Source organism: Dermacentor albipictus, chromosome 4, assembly GCF_038994185.2.
Source record: "Dermacentor albipictus isolate Rhodes 1998 colony chromosome 4, USDA_Dalb.pri_finalv2, whole genome shotgun sequence".
Lineage (NCBI taxonomy): Eukaryota > Metazoa > Arthropoda > Arachnida > Ixodida > Ixodidae > Dermacentor > Dermacentor albipictus.
Window position 1 is genome coordinate 76,458,475 of NC_091824.1, and position 20,265 is coordinate 76,478,739.

Below are 20,265 nucleotides of genomic sequence, written 5' to 3' on the forward strand. Positions count from 1 at the left end.
AAAAAAATATTGAAGCTATTGCAAGTATCCTCTGCTGTTTTCTATAGTTTACTCTCAGATAAAAGGTTGCATGCATCTATGAACATGCGTACGAGGCATCTTTCAACGTGCAGAACGTTTGCGCATTTCTGCTTTGATTAAACGTGTTTCTTTTTTCTCTCTCTCTTTTCTGCTAGGTTTTTATTTAGTGCTTATTGTCTAACGGGCACGTCGTCATCATTCGAACGCGAGGTTAGTCACAAAGCCGCGAACTGCTCCACTGCCATCACTCGGGGAGGAAGAGAACCGCGTCCTGTAGAGCAACAAACATTTTAGTTATACAAGGACACTTTATATCACACTGCATGTGTGGCATACAGTCTATAGGGTAATATGTACCAGCAAGTCCGTGTACAATTGGAGGTGGACCCTGGTCTCTTACGTGGGAGAAGGCAGAGAGTTAAGAAGGTCGCTGGAGCGCGCTGGTCAAGCAAAGAGGAGAGTATCTGCGCACGCAGGGCCGGTCGCCTCATCGCACCGCATATCCTTTGCCTCTATTTCGGCCGCTACTAAACCCTTTCGAAGAATGAGTGTCATAGAACGCTCTGTGGACGACGCTTTAGAACTTCTGTTGAAGAAACAAAATTTCTGGCGGGGTCCCTGTGAGGTTCTCGTTGAATATTGCTAAGGGGCTCATCAAAGAAGCATTTTTAGTGGGGTGTACACGGCAGATGTGGGCCAGGGGCCAGGCGCGGTAGCCCCATCAGCCCATATAGCTTAATTCTGCGCTACACAGACGAACCCACGCTCGGGTTTAGGCCAGATCTATATATCTTTACATATATATATATATATATATATATATATATATATATATATATATATATATATATATATATATATATATATATATATATATATATATAGAGAGAGAGAGAGAGAGAGAGAGACCTTCACTTTATCGTTTACTAATCAAACTATTACCTCGAAATTAACGAAAATAGATTTTTTTTTTTGACAGAATACTTGATCACTAAAACTTATTTGTGTTTATATAGTCTCTTTAGAATCTTATCGGGTGCGAGTCAACTTTGGAGGCAGTCAAAGTGCCTCGCACGGTGTTCCTCTCTCGACGATCTATTGCTGACTGGCGCTCGTTTGTTTCGCGCCCGCTAAATTTAGCGCGTGGCTTTAACGGCCGGGCGACGCCGGAAGTCTTTGTTTGTAAACAACAATAAAAAGACAATGTATTGCAGGAGCGTAGAGACTGCGTGGAACAACCGGAACGGCGAGTCAAAGTGCACCCCCCTCGTCAGCCTCGCCGACTACCTTTCATTATACTCATACGCCTGGGTCCTTCAACACTTTTATGCATGCATGCTTTGTGCACGCGTCACTCCTCTGGTTCGTTCCGTTCCGCGAACGTGTCCGCCATTGCTGTAGGCACCCGTGGCTGTTATAGCTGCACCGCGGTGCTGCTTTGGTTGTTTATACGAGCCTCCTGCTCGCGTGGCAATCATGCCGATCTGCGCAATTTTCGGTTGCCGCGCGAGAAGTAGCACAGTCAAGAAGCTGGACTATATACGCAGCGCCAGGTCTGCGCAATTTACCAAAAGAGATAACGGGGCAGCGCAAGCACACAATGCTGTACGAAAGAAAAGTAGACGTGTCTTGCGGCTAGCCCATGGATAAATCAAAATAATTTTCAGAAAATACGTCTTACCTCCTTTCCAGATTTAAGCAACGAATTCAAGGCAGAGGGCACAAAAAAAGAAGAAAGAAAGCGAGACGACATACACGGCGCGAGCGCCGTGTATGTCGTCTAAACACACTACGACGTTAAACCAAAGCTTATTTGGATCAACTGGCTCATGTCCAGCCGCTGCAGTTACGCCCGAACTATCTAACACCGTGGCCCAAAGACCCGGTAAGCCAGCACGGAAGATCGCCGCGCATGCTTAAATGTCTTGGGGTGGCATGCTTGGGATTCACTAAACGACACACACACACGCACACACACACGCACACACACACACACGCACACACACACACACACACACACACACACACACACACACACACACACACACACACACACACACACACACACACACACACACACACACACACACACACACACACACTTGCACTGATTTTCTATACCTTTATTTCTTGCATAGTGACTCAGATCGCAGGAACCACCAGGTAATTAACTTTCGCGTGTGTGTGTGCCTACTATACCTTTATTTCTTGCATAGTGACTCAGATCGCAGGAACCACCAGGTAATTAACTTTCCCGTGTGTGTGTGCCTTATTCTATGTGAAACAATTTGTCACGTACCACTCCTTGCTATGAGATCGTAATGCAATAGATAAGATAAACGTGCGTCGTGGCTGGCAGCACCTCGGAATCTGAAGATCGCATCCGCACCAGGGCGAAGTTTGTGTACGGGTCCACGCCGTCGCACGCTCCGACTTTTTTCTTTTTTCTAGCGAGCCCGCGTTGGCCCCACGAGCCCGTCCGTGTACGAATGGCAACCTTTGCCATCGCACAGAATGTGCGGCGCGCTGGCGTCGAAGCGAACGGCGTACACACAGCGCGGTACAAGCAAGGTATACAGGCGGTTTCGAGGCACGCAGTACCGCATATATATATATATATATATATATATATATATATATATATATATATATATATATATATATATATATATATATATATATATATATATATATATATACGACAGTCTTGGTTCTTGTTGAGTGTCGCGTGTATGCCGGATGTCTTTCAAACTTCTACATTGCGCGTTTCTGAAATGTTTATGTATGTCGTGGTATGGCTGCTCTCATTGACACATTTCGCAGAATTTTACGCGGTCTTGTGCGTGTCTACATTTCGAAATTTCACGCATGGCGCGCTACACAATGGAAACTTTTCGCCCAAACTGATGTGAAACGTTTTATGCTCCCGATGAACCTTGTGAGAACTCCGTCCAGAGCGAATTAGAAAAGAAACTCCCAAGGCTTTACGCAGAAATTCCACCTGCACAGAGTGAAAATTATGCTCCGATCATACGGAGTATAATGAACTCCTAATCGAGGGCTCGCTAGAGGCAATTTCCGGTTACACTCAATGGCAGATGATCAGGAGAGACGACGGATGTGACGTCACGTGCAAACTATGTATAGCTTTCAAAAGCTAGACATCAGCCCGTAACGGATGCATTAACTTCGACAATCATAACGCGAAAAAAAAGAGAAAAAAATCTTACACATGGGTATTATAGATTGATATAAAACCACCATGCATGAGTTCCCCGATTCGCTTCGATGTATCCGGGGTTGTCGGTGAATGGCGCAATACGTTCACTATACCGGCTATTTCACGTAACTTGAACTAAACCTGTTTGAACTAAACATGTTTTTACTCAATTGTCAATCAATGTATAACTGATTACATTCCAACCAAGTGTATAAAGCGCAATCCCAAGCACCCTTGGTACACACGTGAAATTATACACCTAATTCGTCGCATCAGGCGTCTGCGCAAACAACCCTATGCAAACAATCCAATGAAAGCTTCAGTATTGACCACACTTAAAAACAACTTAAAATCTGCTATGTCAAATGCGAAAAGTTTCTATTTTAATAGCACCTTGTCATACTTCATTAAAAACAAGCCATCAAAGTTCTGGCGAACCATCAGTCCACCAAGTGAGAGCTCTCCTTCATTCATAATTGCTAATCAACCATGCTCAGATAATTTTAGCATTACTGAAGCTTTCAATAATTACTTTAAATCAGTGTTCACCTGTGATGATGGACGCACCCCTACGTTTTGCACTACTCTTTCGTCATCACCTTTTCCTAGTATGGCAATCACTTCAGCTGGTGTACACAATCTTATACTCAAGATCGATACTATGAAAAGTACTGGGCCAGATAATATACCAGATATGTTTTTACGGCGATATTCTGAATGGAGCTCTCGGTACTTATCCCTAATTTTTTCGAAATCTGTAGAATCATCCACTGTTCCAATACTCTGGAAATGTGCTAAAGTTGTTCCAATTCACAAAGACGGTAATAAGCAGGAAATATCTAACTACAGACCTATTTCTTTAATATCAACATCTTGTAAACTATTGGAACACATTATTCATAAATATATCATTGAGTACTTATCTGAACATAATCTTCTTTCGCATGCTCAGCATGGCTTCCGTTCCGGATTCTCCACGGTAACACAACTTCTAGAATTCTCCCATGATATTGCATCCACACTTAACCTTAGAGGACAACTTGATGCCATTTTTATTGATTACAGTAAAGCTTTTGACACAGTGTGCCATAAAAAGCTTCTCATTAAACTCAAGGCAATAATTCATGATTATAAATTACTAGGTTGGATACAGGACTACCTAAGTACAAGAACTCAGTTTGTTGCATTTAACAATGTTCACTCATCTCGTGTCAATGTTACATCCGGTGTACCACAGGGGTCTGTCTTGGGTCCTTTGCTGTTTGTAGTCTATGTAAATGATGTCGTTGAAGTAACCGCGGGCACTTCTGTCAAAATAAGACTATATGCTGATGACTGCGTCCTTTATTCTAGTATAAGTAGTAATCATGATCAGTTAGAGCTGAATGAAGTCTTCACCCGTTTTTGCGAATGGAGCAGAACATGGCAAATGTCACTTAATTTTAAGAAAACCGTATCAATGACTTTTTCGAATAAAAAACAACCATTACAATTTACATATTTTAATGAAGCGCACAAGCTTGCAAGCGTCCACACGTTTAAATACCTTGGTGTTACTTTCTCCCCTGATCTAAAATGGCATGCTCACATTAACTGTATAACCAACAAGGCGTTGAGAAAACTGGGTTATCTTAAAAGAACCTTACGAGATGCAACTAAAGAATGTAAATTAACGGCATACAGATCACTAATAAGGCCTCTACTTGAATACGCGTCGGTAGTGTGGTCGCCACATCATTCCAAAGACATAGACATGCTTGAGTCTATTCAGAAAAAGGCCATAAGGTTTATATGTAATCGTTATGACCGCCATTTCTCACCGACATCACATGCTAGCAAGCTACTACTAAAGCCACTGGCCCATAGACGTACTTGTGACCGTGTTGTTCTGCTACATAAAATTGCTCATGGGAAAACTTATGTCAATGCACCTATTGTTTTCACTAACCCTTCTTCTCGGCCCACCAGAAGAAGTCATCATCTTAACATTGTTCCTTTGAATGCAACGATTGATTGTTTTAGGTTTTCCTTTTTTCCGCATACAATTGTGATTTGGAATGGCCTTGAGGGGTCCTTGCGCGAGTTACCAAGTGATGTATTTGCCAACGTATTACCTAATCATGTTCATTAATCAACTAGCTATTCCTGATATTGTTTTTTTTTTCGATTGTTTGTTTTCTTTTTGCCACTCAAATGTATTCTTCAACTGATTGACATATGTATGCACTCACTCCTGCAATATCTTGCTATGCAAGATGGCAGTATATGTAAATAAAAAAAAAATAGAGTAATACCCCTAAGACGAATGAGGCCAACGGTATACTGCTTACTTTTGTTTTGAGTTACTCGATTTTTTTTTTTTGCGATCAGTTATAGCTATACATTTAAATGTACGTGCACAACTTAAATATTCGTTTTAGGGCATAAGCCTTATTTCTGAACTTGTAGGGCGTGTTCAAAAACACCCACTAAGGTTGTTCTAGGACTTTATCCTTTACGTATACAGTACTCTTCCGGGCTCTGCATGAAAAAACTCGCAAGACATAGAAAAACAAAGAAAAAGTCACTGGGCTCTTACGCCGTAGGCACGCCGTAGTGGGGGACTCCGAATTCATTTGGACCACCTGGGGTTCTTTAACGTGCACGGAATGCGCGGGCTTGTGTTCTTCTATTCCTCTTTTTTTATTTTTTTTAAGTTTCGCCTCATTGAAACGCAGCCGCCGTGGACGGGATTCGAGTCTGCACCCGGGCTCAGCACCGCAACGACAAAGCCACCAGCCACCGCCGCGGGCAATAGGGTTTCCAAAGAGCGAAGTCGTGGTAACACCTGGCATAAACATTTGTTTCAAATAGGAAGAGGCAGAAAATTTCGAGACCGGTTCACTAAGGGTAATAATAGGTATTTCTTTTTTTTTTTCGGCAACTTTCGCATGAGAGAGACGGTGGTCATGTCCACGTGGTCACTTAACAGTACAATAATGAAGCGACATACTCAGTGCTAAACAAAAGTATAGCGATTTTCTTAACGCTGCTGTTTCAGGGAGCGAAACGGGACCGTGGGAAATACGCGGTGAAGTACACAGTCGCACCGTCTCCAGGAACACTTCACACGTTCAATTCAATTGAATTGAATTTTATTAACATACATCGAAACTACATATAGAATTCCAAGCCTCGTTTTGACCCGTAGCCAACGAGACTATATAGGTATACCGTGTCCAACAACAACACGGACATTCAGTGTAACAGCGTGTATACCAGTGTACCAGTATGTTTCACTCGGTTAACTTCTCTGCATACATCCATAAATATGCGACAATTCTGAGCGTTTAACAGGGCTTTCGACATGAGAGCTTTTTAAAAACCAAACAATGAAGTTTCTCAGAAACTGCAAGAAACAGGCGAAAAAACATAGAATGAAAAAAAAAGATGTTTTGTGTGTGCGTGTGTGTGCGCACGTATGTGCGTGCAGGGACTCGATTTCGCGACCTTGAGCTCAGATGGTCTTTGAATTACCTCAGCGGTCCGTGTTACCTTCGTTGCGACTTGGCGCCATCCCACTTAATACTCGCGTGAATGGTTCGTAGCGCATGCGTGTCACGTAAGTATAACGTGGTGTTTTATATGGGCCGGGCTGCATTCCTATACGTACCGCCACTTCTGCAAGGAACCGCCACTTCGTGTGTAGCTCTTCCGCTTCCTTGCGACGTCACTGGGCCGCTTACATACGCTCTTAATGTATTTACAATTGGGTTCCAGCTTTAAGTAAACTTTCTTTTTTCTTTTTACAAATATTTCTCGCTTACCTAATGGAACGGCGTTCCCCACGAAACCGAAATATCTATAGAATTGCGTTGCACACCTTCTTTTTCTTTAGCCGGGTGCGCGTTTTATCGCGCTTTGCTGGACCAAATAAAAATTTATTCACTCACTCACTCACCTTCTTTCTTTCTTTCTTTCTTTTTTGTTTTGTAGTGGCACGAGCATCGAGTGACACTCTTGTTTCTTGCGCAGCACTTCCGGTTCACCTCCTGAGACGACCGGGAAGGAAATTCAAAATCAAGGGAAAAAATAAATAAAAAAATAGTAAAGTACAAGGTTCATGGGTTTCATTATAGGTGTGATATCATAGCACAATTTTAGTTACAAGTTGACTTACTGAAGTGTCTGGAATAATTAGAATTAATTAGAAATCACTGATTACCGCACGCCAATGCACAGAACCGTAGACTTTAGAGACTCGCCACGTGAGTACGACGATGGCGAAATATCGGGAAACCCGGAAGTACAAAGCGGAAGTAATTGCATCACTATTGACGTCACACACAAGAAGGTGGCATGATGTTTAACCGGCTATTTAATGGAAAACAGTTGCCCCCGAGTTAGGTACGTACGTTGCATTCGCCTAAAGTTAATCTAAAGAACACCAACGCCGAGGTGTGAGTGCCCCTAAGAGACTCCTAAGTCAAAGATTAGGGTCGCCTGCCGTTTTTTTACGTTTTAACTACGCAACTCAAAATACGCAGAACTGTGTTCCAATGCAATATATCCTCCGTTATCAGGGACAGTGTTCCATGCAGACGCTTTGTCCCGCATACTTAAACATGGCTCCAGATAGAGGTATGTAAAACTATGTTTGGGGTAAAAGCTACAGGCATGTGGAACACTGTTCCGGATAAAGGCGGGTATTTAATTTGAACGCAGTTCCACACTTATATAATAGTGCGTATTTAAAAGGTATATAAAACATCGTTCCACATTTCTTTCGATCTTATGCGGAACGCTGCTTCATTTAAGTGGAAAACATTTGCAAAAAAAGGAGACAGAAAAAGAGAACAAACGCAGGGAGGTTAACCAGAAGCAGATCTCTGGTTTGCTACCCTGCAAATGCATGTGTATAGGAATAGAGAGTTGGAAAGAATGGAGGAGGAGAATTACGCGCATAACTGGCACCTAAATGGCACGAAATTAAGAATGCGTCATCACCTTAATGTGACCTTATCATCGCTGTTGACGGAAACCGTCATTCAAATATCATCCATGTTCCTGCTGCTCGCACTGATTGCACTATTTCAGGAGGGGTATTCTGTGAGAGTCCACCTATAGTGGACTGCCCATTTCGGTCGCTGCGGATGTGCTTATTGGATGGAGCTGTGCGAGCGAGGAGGAGACGATCGAGTGGCCTCAGCCAATCAGCGGCGGTTGAAACGGACAGTCCACTAGGTGGACTCTTACAGAATACCCCCCTTCCCCCCTACCACGTTAGTTTTTTTTTCCTTTTTTTTTCTTTCTTCTTTTTTTGCGCTAGAGCTAGCAATGAGTGGAATTTCCTCTCCGTGTTGCTGTATCATGCACATCAGTCGACGAATCCATTACTGGCGCATTAGTGGCGTTCTTGTATGTGAAAACTAGATTGGAGATGCCATTAGGAAATATTTCGATACCTGGCGGGACAAGAAGCTCTCGTCCAGCAAGTACGTCGAGCAGCCATGGCCAGTGGAGTCCTGGAATGAGGACACCACCCACTCGACCTCAAGAGCAACCACCTCGATGGTCCGAATAAATGTTTTCTCTCTCTCGGCGCAGCTTTCATTGCTTTTCTTGGTTTTTGGCGCAATGGTGCTCATATTATTGCTTTCTTTGTTTGGTTGCCTTTACTTTTTTTTTTTTACAATTGCGTTGTTAGCCAACTAGGCAATAGACGCCATTTTGAGTTGATACGAACCTTGTGTAGCTGTCATTGTAGCATATATGCATTGTTATCCACTCTTGTAAACGGCCTGTGTACTGGATCGACGGTACCCGCAAAATTAAAAAAAGAAAGGAAATGTTAAGTATAGCTGCTGCAGCTGTTCCGTTGAATACCATGGGAGCTCGAAAACACTTTTTGTTCTTTTTTTCTAGTCAAAGTGCACACACACACACACACGCACACACACACACATCGTGCCACTTTACTGCGTTCACGTGTAGCTTAATTCATTTCTGAGCCGCTCACGCACAATACTACATCTGAAGAGAGCCACTATATACTATACGAACGTGTCTCCAGTTCGTGTGCTGCCCAAAATTAAGCCAGGCAGCTGCGCAAATTATGAACGCGGGAGCCCCCCGTACGAACGCTTTTCACGCTCGCTTCGGGGGCGTGCAAACTCTGGCGCGCCATTACGGCCTATTATATGGCGCACACAACAACGGCGAGGCTCAGAGCGAACCGCCGTATTTATCTGCACGTCCGGGAGTCGTCGAGATGGTGTGCCGTTCAGCCCGGGGGCAGGTCTCGATTAGGAGCACAACCGGCTCTCGTTTCTTCGAAGGAAAAAAAAAAAGAAGATGGTCGTATACGTTTCGAGCTAGCAGAACAATCGTTAGAGCCCTATTGAGTTCTGTGTGGAGCTTCTGAGTTGTGTGGATCGACGTTGTCAACATTCATCGAGGCCTGTGCGGAGCAAGTGCTCATGTTGTGACAACGGTGGAACGGAAGAATAAAAGAAAAGGGGCAGCAGCGTGAGAGGCGCCTCGATTTGGGCGGCGTCTGTGACGACGGGACGTGTAGGCACGTCTTCCCTCGGAAAACGTCGCTTCCGCGGTAACCCGATCCAGGCGTCTGATGCACTTCGTTGCCTGTGCAAACATTCCGGAAACGGCACTCGTAATCGGAAGCTGCGTAATTAGAAATGCCATCGCTTGGGCACAAAAGAAACGATAACGCATCTGTATAATCGCGAACTCTCTTCCAAGCGTGCGGCTTGCGTGTGGCACACTTTTTTTCTTTTGCGCTCACGGCGCTTGACCTGAAGCGCCACGCGCGTGATCTGTTCGGCGTGTCTTGCTGCCGTCTGTTTGTGCAGCTGCTGCTTTTCGTTGTGGAGCCTGGAAGTACAAGCTTCGACACCTTCGTGCAAGTGCTGAAAGGTGTGATTTCGCTGGTTAAACCCCAATTTTGAGCGTTGGAAGTGCGAGTCTTCATGATCGCACGCTTACGGAAACGCTTCGAGTTAAACGCAAAAGAAACAAGTGAGAGAGAAGATAACTGTCCAGCTCCAGTAAAAAGGGAAAAAAATGGCTGTGGCTTAGGTAAGGTTAAGCCCAGGATGCGAAGCATACTAGCCTTTATTTTAGTTGTTGAACCACTGTTTAGCCTGGTGAACTGCTGTTGCTTGGCTATATTTGGTTCGGCTAGACGAAGAAACAACTCATGCATTACTTCTTCGCCTTCAAGAGTGGAACGCGACAGCGTTCCCGTCGACCCGCCAAGGGGTGTAAGACAATGGGCTACAGGGCAGCGACTACGCGCCCCGCATTGGACGCGGTGAGCGTCGAGCAAAGCAGCGTTCGGCGCGGCAACGAAATGTGCGCCTGAGCAAGAGACGCACGCCTTAGAAACAGCGCGTTTCTAAGGCAACACCGCATTCACTAGAGGCGCTTTTGTACCGCTTTGAAGCGTTGTACTCGTGGCTCAGTGGTAGCGTCTCCGTCCCACACTCCGGAGACCCTGGTTCGATTCCCACCCAGCCCGTCTTGCAAGAGTTGAGCCAAAGCCACTTCTCCTCTGTCGTGACGTCACGGTGTCACGTGATTTCATGGTCACCGCCGCGCCTGAGGAGCTGGGTTGAGCCCTCGTAATATGCTTCGCATAAAAAAGAAATAGAAGTACTTCATAGTCGCCTGCTACTGCGTTTCGAGGGGTAGCGCCCTTCAATACTTCTATATTGTACTTTGCTTGGAAGCTTTCTTTAATTAGACGACCGACAGCTGATAGTCCACTAATAGTCCTTTATAGCTTGCGAGAGGCTGCAAGCGCAATAGAGACGCGGACAATGTACTTATATACGTCCGTACATGTGCTTCCGAAGTCTTCCTACTCTCCAAGGAGGACGACTGCTAGCTCAGTCGTTCGTCCCTCCGACAGTACGCCGAGCACTCTTCGCGTACTGTCACAGCGTCTTTCCTTATTCCACGCAGTTCGCGCGCCGAGCTCCTTCCCATCCAAACGCCACCCTACGACGACAACGAACGCAGAAGCCAACAGCGAGCAAAGGGGGTCGCCCCGTCGTAGTCGGCTAGCCGCTGGAGGCGAGGAGCAAGGCTGCTTCTCCGCAGGGGAGCGCAGGAAAAACATCACGTGACCGACCGCCTTTCCGGGCATGCGCCCCCGCCGCTGGCGGAGTCAAGAGGAGCGAGGGGAAACGATAGGAGAAAGAAAAAAGAAAGGAAAAGAAAAGAAGAAGTAAAAAAGGCAGAAACAGCTCGTGCGCCGCCAGGGCTGCTGGTCGCACGGCTTGCCTGCGATGTCTGCTCGGCTCCATGGGCGCTTCTCTTGTGCATACATATGCGTTTTGTTCTTTTCTTTCTTATTCATTTCTCTTTCCTCTCTCTCTCTTGTGTGTATGCAGACACTTTACGTGGTAGGTCCCTGCCGCCCATGCGCGCATGAGATTTACGTGAGCCTTGTGTACACCGGCGTGGAATGTTCCTCGATCGTTCTCGCTTTCTCTCAACAAGTGATGGAAGTTGGGCCGATATGATACGGGTGCGGTTGAGTAGTTGTCCCTACCTTCTACGTCGCGAACTCTCGAGCGGGCCCGATACGTTTACCGTTGGCAGGGGGAACATAGCAATTTCGAGTCGGAGAACTTCGCAGTCCTTTTTGTTATTGGTTTCAAGCGAAACCTTGTTGCACTTGGATGAGAGCAGGTGTAGCGAGCTGGACGAGAAGAAAACGTCGAATGCATATATCTGAAGAGCAATGACAATGAACTGTAAACACGGATACAGGAACGGCTTTTGAAGGATGCAAAGCAATGCGAATCTATAGCGCCGCTGACTGAGCTGTCGCTGGGAAACATGCAGGCCGCTGAAAATAAATAAATAACAAAGAGACGAGCAACGGCATGCGAGTTGCGCCGGGCGACGGTTCCCTTGCAGCTGTTGCAATTGCGCAGACCGGGAAGAGCATACATACGTGCCTACCTGTGCTCTTAGAAGCACTAGCGAAAGACGACGCGGGATTACAAGCAGCGCATCGGTATAGTCGCCTTTAAGCTGCGTTAGCGACTAAAGCCAATTAACGCGGTCGTTCGGTAACGAAGTTACAGCAGTGAAACTCGATATCCATTGTGGCGGCACGAGAACCTGCAGCGCGGTTTGCTACATTCAGCGGCAGTATTGAACGTCCACACGCTCACACACGAGAGGCAGACAGACGTTATTCACGCTATGAAGTATGTAGCAGTGCAGTCTGCGAATTCGTAAACGCCGGCCTTTCTGAGTGGGCAGAGGCCTTCCTACTGAGAGGAATTAGAAACTCAATCGACCGCAACATGAATTTGCAAGATCACGTTGGCGTGAGCATGTGGCGCTGGAAGAACGCACCCACGAGAGCATATAAATATATATATTCAAACGATATACGGCGAGCAGTCTTGCGGGATGTATATGAGGAGGAGGCGCACTACACTCGTATCGGTGGCAGAAGCGGAAGCGTCGTCTGTTGTCGCGTTTTTTGCTCAGGGCCGCGCTGTGCGCCCGTATACGCAGGGCGCAATGTCGCGCGTGTCTTTCACGGTGTGACGCCGAGGACGAATCGACCGACATTGCAGCGTATATGTACGAGACTATAGCGTTGCGAATGAGAGTGAACGCTGTTGTCCCACGCCGTACGCAGCAAGCAGCGTTCGACGTTTGTCTGCCCAGCTCCATCATGTGTGCGTGTGCGTGTGTGTGTGTGTGTGTGCGTGCGTGTGCGCTTGCGTATGTATGTATGTATGTATGTATGTATGTATGTATGTATGTATGTATGTATGTGTGTGTGTGTGTGTGTGTGTGTGTGTGTGTGTGTGTGTGTGTGTGTGTGTGTGTGTGTGTGTGTGTGTGTGTGTGTGTGTGTGTGTGTGTGTGTGTGTGCGTGTACAGGATGTTTCAGCGAACACTTTCAAAAATATTTTTTAAGGTTGCCTGTGGCAGATGGCTCAATTCTGGTTTATGAGCCGGTCTACTCGAAGCGGCGGACACTATACTTGCACAAAAAAATTGAAATGCAAAATCGACTAATTAACAAGAATTCACTAATTAATTTTTAAGCTAGTTATGACCAATATTGCAATTTACAAATTATAGCAGTTACTTGTGTGCTTCAGAGCATGAAACGACGTTTTGTTAACAAATTCACTGGACCGCCAATGCATTTCTCCGCAATGTTTGGGAATTTATATCTCGAAACTGGTGCCGTTGAGAATTCGTTTAAAGTGGAACGAATTCTCAGTGTTTCACGTAACTTGAACCAAGGATTTTTAAAAAAGTGCTTAACCGCAGCTGAATGAAACCAATGGTATATAGTTTGCCGTCATGTGGCATTCCTTAGAGTATTTTTTTTTATAATCCGTTAGGTAGTTAATTAATGAAGACCAATCTTTGTAAAATTTTTAATATTCTCTTTAGAGCCTTGTGCGTTTGGCTGCGTTGAAAAGTGGTTTCACAAAGAACCGATCCAGCCTTTTGTGGTAAGGTACACGCCAGTACACGCTGCGTGGCGATTATTCTCCGCTTTTAAAGAAGGCCCGCGAGATATGAAATAAAACCACTTGACTGCGCTATCGTATAGCAGCGCTCTCAACCGTGCGTCGAGCCTATCGCTCATCAGGGACGACGGCGCTTCCTTTTCGCGCGCCACCGGCAAACATGTGCTGGCGCACTGTGAAGCCGATGCCTAGAGTCGCGGCCGCTCATCATCATCATCATCATCATCATCATCATCATCATCATCATCCTGGTTACGCCCACTGCAGGGCAAAGGCCTCTCCCATACTTCTCCAACTACCCCGGTCATGTACTAATTGTGGCCGTGCCGTCCCTGCAAACTTCTTAATCTCATCCGCTCACCTAACTTTGTGCCGCCCTCTGCTACGCTTCCCTTCCCTCAGAATCCATTCCGTAACCCTTAATGACCATCGGTTATCTTCCCTCGTCATTACGTGTCCTGCCCATGCCCATTTCTTTTTCTTGATTTCAACTAAGATATCATTAACTCGCGTTTGTTCCCTCACCCAATCTGCTCTTTTCTTATCCGTTAACGTTACACCTATCATTCTTCTTTCCATAGCTCGTTGCGTCGTCCTCAATTTGAGTAGAACCCTTTTCGTAAGCCTCCAGGTTTCTGCCCCGTACGTGAGTACTGGTAAGACATAGCTGTTATAAACTTTTCTCTTGAGGGATAATGGCAATCTGCTGTTCATGATCTGAGAATGCCTGCCAAACCCACCCCAGCCCATTCTTATTCTTCTGATTATTTCAGTCTCATGATCCGGATCAGCGCGCACGCTTCTTTCGCACGAAGCGCGGTTGAGAGCGCTGCAATACGACAGCGCATGAGCGAAGTCACGTGGCTTTATTCTATATTTCTCGGGCTTTATTTAAACGCCGAAACAAATCGCTGCGCAGTATGTGCGCTGCTACAAAATAAAAGTGTATAGGTCGTTTCTGAACCCCCTCTACAACGCAAAGAAACGCACTTGGCCCTTAAGTTAAAATTTTTGCATAATTGATCTTAGTTAACTAATTAAGCGGAATATAAAGACACTCTAAGGAGCGCCACACGACGGCAAACCATATGTCGTTGGTTTCATCCAGCTGTGGCTAACCACTTTTTTTTTTTTTTCCTAGGTTCAAGTTAAGTGAAACACCCTGTGTAATGTATACGTATGTACTCAAACAGCGAAACAAACGAAACGTTACGGCATACCCGACGCACTTATCGAAATCTATGTAAAGCGAATCTTCCTCGAATCGTTTCAATCATGCAAGGACACGCACCACGAGTGCGATTGCACTTTAATTATTTTCAACTTGTGTAATAGTTTGCCTGCGCGACAGCTGAGGGCATAGGAGCCGTATATGGTAGTTTATAGCTGGGTGAATATTTCCTCGCGCTATCTTCGTTTCTTTGTCGGAGAGATAGTTGTCTACTTGCGGAGAGAAAAGGATGACTGATATTTCTCTTCTTTTATTTGGCACCTAAGCCGCAGCATGGATATTTATTTATTTATTTATTTATTGACTGATTGATTGATTGATTGATTGATTGATTGATTGATTGATTGATTGATTGATTGATTGATTGATTGATTGATTGATTGATTGACACTTTTACTAGAAAGGATGGCCCGTGGCCTAAGATAGGGGTAAGGGATCAGGTGAAAGGAAGGATGCTTGCTTCCTTAGTAATTAAAGGGCAACAAAGCGTTAATTCTTCAGGTGGCAACTGCTTGCGGTGCGACCCAGTCTTCGTACGATGCCACTTTTAGAGGTCGGGTGTGCTTGTTCCTGAGGCTGGCTGTTGACTCTTTTCGAGGAGCAGTTTGTTCTAGAGCTACGAGATGGCGCTTCCGGCGGCACGCCGCGCATCGCCTCAGCGGCAGCGCACGCACACGAAACCATTAACGCTTCCGCTTTGCTTCTGTGCGATCAGCTGTCGGAAATGCAACTGAAGGAGGAGGAAAGGAAGGAAAGGTAGGGAGGTCAACCAGACGCAAAACCGGTTTGCTACCCTACACAAGGGAAGGAGATTAAGGGAAAGAAGAAAGGAGAGGGAGGGAAGAAGGTACTATCAGTGTGGACACGTGCGGTTGTCCATAACTGCACGCCTATAATCGGTCACTGAGGCCAGTCGATTTCACGAAACGTAGCAGGGCCCGCGTTGCTTTTTAAGCGTGTGACGCGTGGGGCCGTGCTACGAGAATCTTAGCCTGAAAATGTTCTGCTAAGCGGTTTTACACGCTCCGAAGAACGTCGCGTTTACAAAAACAAAAAGATTACAAAAACACAACACTTGCTCAATCGTCTCTTCACAGTTACACGGGTCACAGATCATTATGTCGGACATTGTAATAAGGAATGAGTAGGCTTTCGTAAAAGCCACCCTTAACCAGAGGCGGCAAAGTTGCATCACGGAAGAAGTTCGATGGAATCCGGATGCAAAAGCCAAGGCGCAGTGCCATGCAAGCGTGAGACACATCGTCTTAAGCAAGGCGTGTCCTTTAAATGTACACTAACAAAAATCATTAAATCAACTGTGCTTTCTTTTTGAAAATTGTTTGCATTTCGTAGTAGGAGGAGGAATGGCTACTCGCTCTAAATAGAAGACAAAACTTACCCTTTTGAATTTTGAAGAAAAGAGTTATTTACCGATCAAAACTTGCGAGATCAGCAGGCGCGCTCGGTGGTAGTATATTAATGTAGCTTTACTATTTTTCACTTAGTCTCTTTAAATCATTTGGGTCGAGTTTATCGCCTCTCCTTTCTTTGCTACACTCGCGAAACCTTACTTGTATTTTTTTTATATATAGACAGTACATGTACTTCGTAATTAATGTCCCGAAGGATGATGTGAATGTCTCTATACTGAAGCGGGCTGCAAAATCGGGTCAACGCAGTTTCGCTAATGTGGAGGGAACGGACTGATAAGTTTCGGGCTTTTCTGTTTTCACGGCAGTCTGACGCGCCTGTAGTTTACTCGGCGATCCCCTCGGAACAACCGCGACCTGTAGTCCCCTGAGAGATTCCGCATCCAGAACTTCGATCCAACCTTGCGTCCCCCCCCCCCCTCAACTCGACTCCCCTATTCTTCCTGGCAACCTCACCGGCGCAGCCATATATCGGACGATACACTTCCTTCTTAGCTCCCCCTCCCCAATCGGCAATTAAACAATCCTTAAAAGGGTAGTTGTCCTGCGCTGCGTTTTCAACGAAAGAAAAGGGGGGGAGGGGGGCGGAGCGGGCGACGCAATTATACGCAGGTATGCGAAAGCGCAGTCGTATACCTTCGTTCGTTTCGTTCCTTCTTTCTTTTCTTTTTCTCTTCTTTATTCGTGTAACACGCCAGTGCAGAGACAACTAGACGTGTATATAAACTGTTGCACCGCTCACCCCCCCCCCCCCCCGTCCACGTTTTCGTTGTCACCCCCCAGAGACCGGCCCGGCCGTCTCCTCCTCTTCTCGGTAGCTGTTTGCCGAGCGAATCAGTCTGTCTGAGTGGCAGGCAGGCCAGCCGCCACTGGCAACAGCAATCTCGCCGTTGCACGTTGGAACGCCTTTCCGAGTGTTTCCGGCCTTTCTTTGTGGGTGCGTTATGCATATATACAGTGGCAATTCTCCGCTGATTTATCGAAGCACTGTCCAGCTCGCCTTACTATACACGCGGAGCCACTTAATAACACGTTTCCCACAGCGGAACGGCATGATTTGGATGTAGAGAATCGGGAAGAATCAATAACGAAATGTAGAACGCGAGCACTGGGTTAGGGGAATAACGAGGACTGGGCTTCGCAGATATTGCAGCGGCGGAAAAGTTATTATTGAGGCTCTGCGCAGTATTTAGTTTTCATGTACGTATACGGCCGTTGTTCTCGCATGGTTCGCTGTTTCGGAGTGAGATTCGTTTGCGCGGCACTCCTGTAAAGCAATAAGCCGCGGTGGTGCATAAATTTCATAACAATTGAAATAGAAAGTGTATGTATCTGATACATACACTTTCTATTTCAGTTGTTATAGGAGGTATGCGTACCGACGCGGCTAGTGGAGAATTGGTAGATTGAGTTGGAGGTGGGCGACAGATCAAAGCGCTTGATTATAAAGCTTCTCTATATGTGGCAAAGCACATATTCAAATCAACAATCTTGCATTTCTTGTGTTTGCGTTCATCTGTCGATCTTTAAGTTCCTGTGATAGGCACTCCCTTCAGTTTGGTACATTTTATTTCTTTCTTTTGTCGATACGTAAGCGCGGAAATGACTCATTTCTCCTTTTCTTTTTCGGAGCGGAATGATACAGCTAGATATGCCATCGTACGGCAATGAGACGTGTGCGTTGAAATGATGGGGTGTACCCCTAATTCACGAAGGCAGCTGTTTCCTCAGAAACAGGAAATACAGCTTGAAGGGGTGTACGGTAGCGCGATTAAAAGACGGGACAAAAGAAGACACACGGACACACACAGAGAGCTGTGTGTGTCCCTGTGCGTCTTCTTTTGTCCCGTCTCTTAATTGCGCTACCGTAAGCCCCTTCAAGATGCATTACCAACAAGCCCACATTGCAACCCTCGTGAGGAAATACAGTGTCAAGTACAGAATTAATCGGTTTATACATTGATCATAAACAAAAGTTCACAGTTTGTTCCATTTTTTTACTAAAGAACAAGGCGCAGGTTGGTTGACCCAGATACTCCAGTTACGGGCAAAACTTACATTCGAGCAACGTGGTGTATTTCTACTTCAAAGCATGTTTGAGCCACACCTAAGTCACCGAATTCGTCCTTTAATTCGGTTGATTTATGGATTGAAGATACCATTTATTAGAGCGATAAAGCTTTTGACGCGTCTTCACAGCATTAGCATACATACTGCATAAGTGTAATGTGTGTTCATTCGCTCAATTCAATTCAACGATTCAGTTCAACCTAATTAACATTTATCGAAACTGCAAAGAATGTTCAGAACCTTCACTGGCTCAGTCACTCTTGCAGTCTTTACGTGCGCTTAGCGCCGGCGCGTGATAACGCTTTTCTTTTCTTTCCCGAAAGGCGAAATGAGGTGCCCGGAAGCCGTGCTGTTGCATCGAACACCTCTCTCTCTCTCTCTCTCTCTCTCTCTATCTCTCTCTCTCCGTGTCATCTCCCCAGCCCCAAGTCGAACCTACCCATCACGGACGTACGCGGCCAGCCAAGCAACCGGTCGAACAAAACGCTCCGTCTGCGTGCGCATAGGCGGCCGGCCTCTCGCATGCGTCGAAAAGGGCGGGAAGCAGATATACATACACCGTGCGTGGGAGACTTTTAGGAGACGGGTGTCATCGACTCTGTATGCACACACACCCCCCAGCTGGCGGACCGAGCATCGCAGCGCGAGCCGCGCCAGCTCGGCGGAGAGGGCGAGAGGAGCCGAGGGAGAGGGCTTCATCGATTGGCAACGAGTCGCGCGTGCCAGAGAAGGGGCCGGCCGCGCTGGGCCAGCTCCCTCCTCGCAACTACTCGGCTCCGCTGTACTCTCCCTTTCCCCTCCCCCAGCCCGCGAACGTCTCCCTCTCTCTCGCTCACGCATAGCAGAAACACCCGCAACGCGGAGAGGACCGTCTCCCTTTGTGCATGTACGTGCATTACTACACACGACTTGGAGAACTCCGCAAGGCTGGCATGCGTGCAGTCTGGCCCACAGGACACGCAACCGTAATCTAGCGCCTGCCCGGCGGGCCACCCTTTTCCTTACGGCTGAACAGCCGCGAGACCGCCGATTAGACTACGATGTTGGCTGCGTTTGGCTGGCGCCTTTGCGGACAGCGAAAGCGCGTTCCCAGGGTTTGAGACTCCAGGCGGCCCTCCGCCTGTAGCCTACCGCGCGCACCCAGACCTGTCTACAAGGAGGTTCATTGGATTCGCCCGAACTTCCAGGACATTCCCGCGCTTTCGTCCGTGCGTTCTGTCTCCGTATTCCTTTCTGTGGCCCCCTCCCCCTACTTAGGGTAGCAAACTGGATGTTTCTCTTCCGGTAACATCCTTTCTTTCACCGTCTCTCTCTCTCTTACGAAGCTGAAGGGACTCAAAGGGGTGGTGGGAGGGGTCAGTTCAAGGGGGGTGTTGCACGTCGATATTTCGCTTCGCCGGTGCAGGTTGCCGTTGCTTCTGCTTTCGCACGCGGTGCAGGACTTCGAGCCGGAGGAGCACGCCGGGGGCTCGTCTGGCACGACTACACGCAACCGGTGCCGAAATGGCGTGAACCGAGTCACGAAGCTCGTGGCGAATCGAGTGGAGCGATGCCAAGATCAAAGCGAGAAATCGTGCTTTGCGTGTTTGGTGTCGCGCTACCTGAACTTGGAGCGACCCTGATTTTCTCGCGGAATGAAACGACTGCAATCGGCTGGGTGCTACTGCCGAAAGGCTTTTGTACACGGGCTTAATTACGGGAGCCATTTTCCTGCCACTTCAGCATTGTAGGAAAAAAAAAAAGGAAGTCTTGTATATATACAACAGTAAAGAG

The 20,265-nt window shown here is 46.5% G+C and overlaps 2 long non-coding RNA genes across 2 annotated transcripts in view; both read left to right on the top strand.

Moving 5' to 3' along the window:
- LOC135895882 (uncharacterized) overlaps nt 1-20,265 on the top strand; it is a 90,640-nt gene that overhangs the window by 1,918 nt on the left and 68,457 nt on the right. The window lies entirely within an intron of this gene.
- On the top strand, nt 1,801-7,304 carry LOC135895883 (uncharacterized). The gene is made up of 3 exons (XR_010562512.2): nt 1,801-1,906; nt 5,959-6,061; nt 7,256-7,304. It is a non-coding gene; the product is annotated as an uncharacterized lncRNA (long non-coding RNA).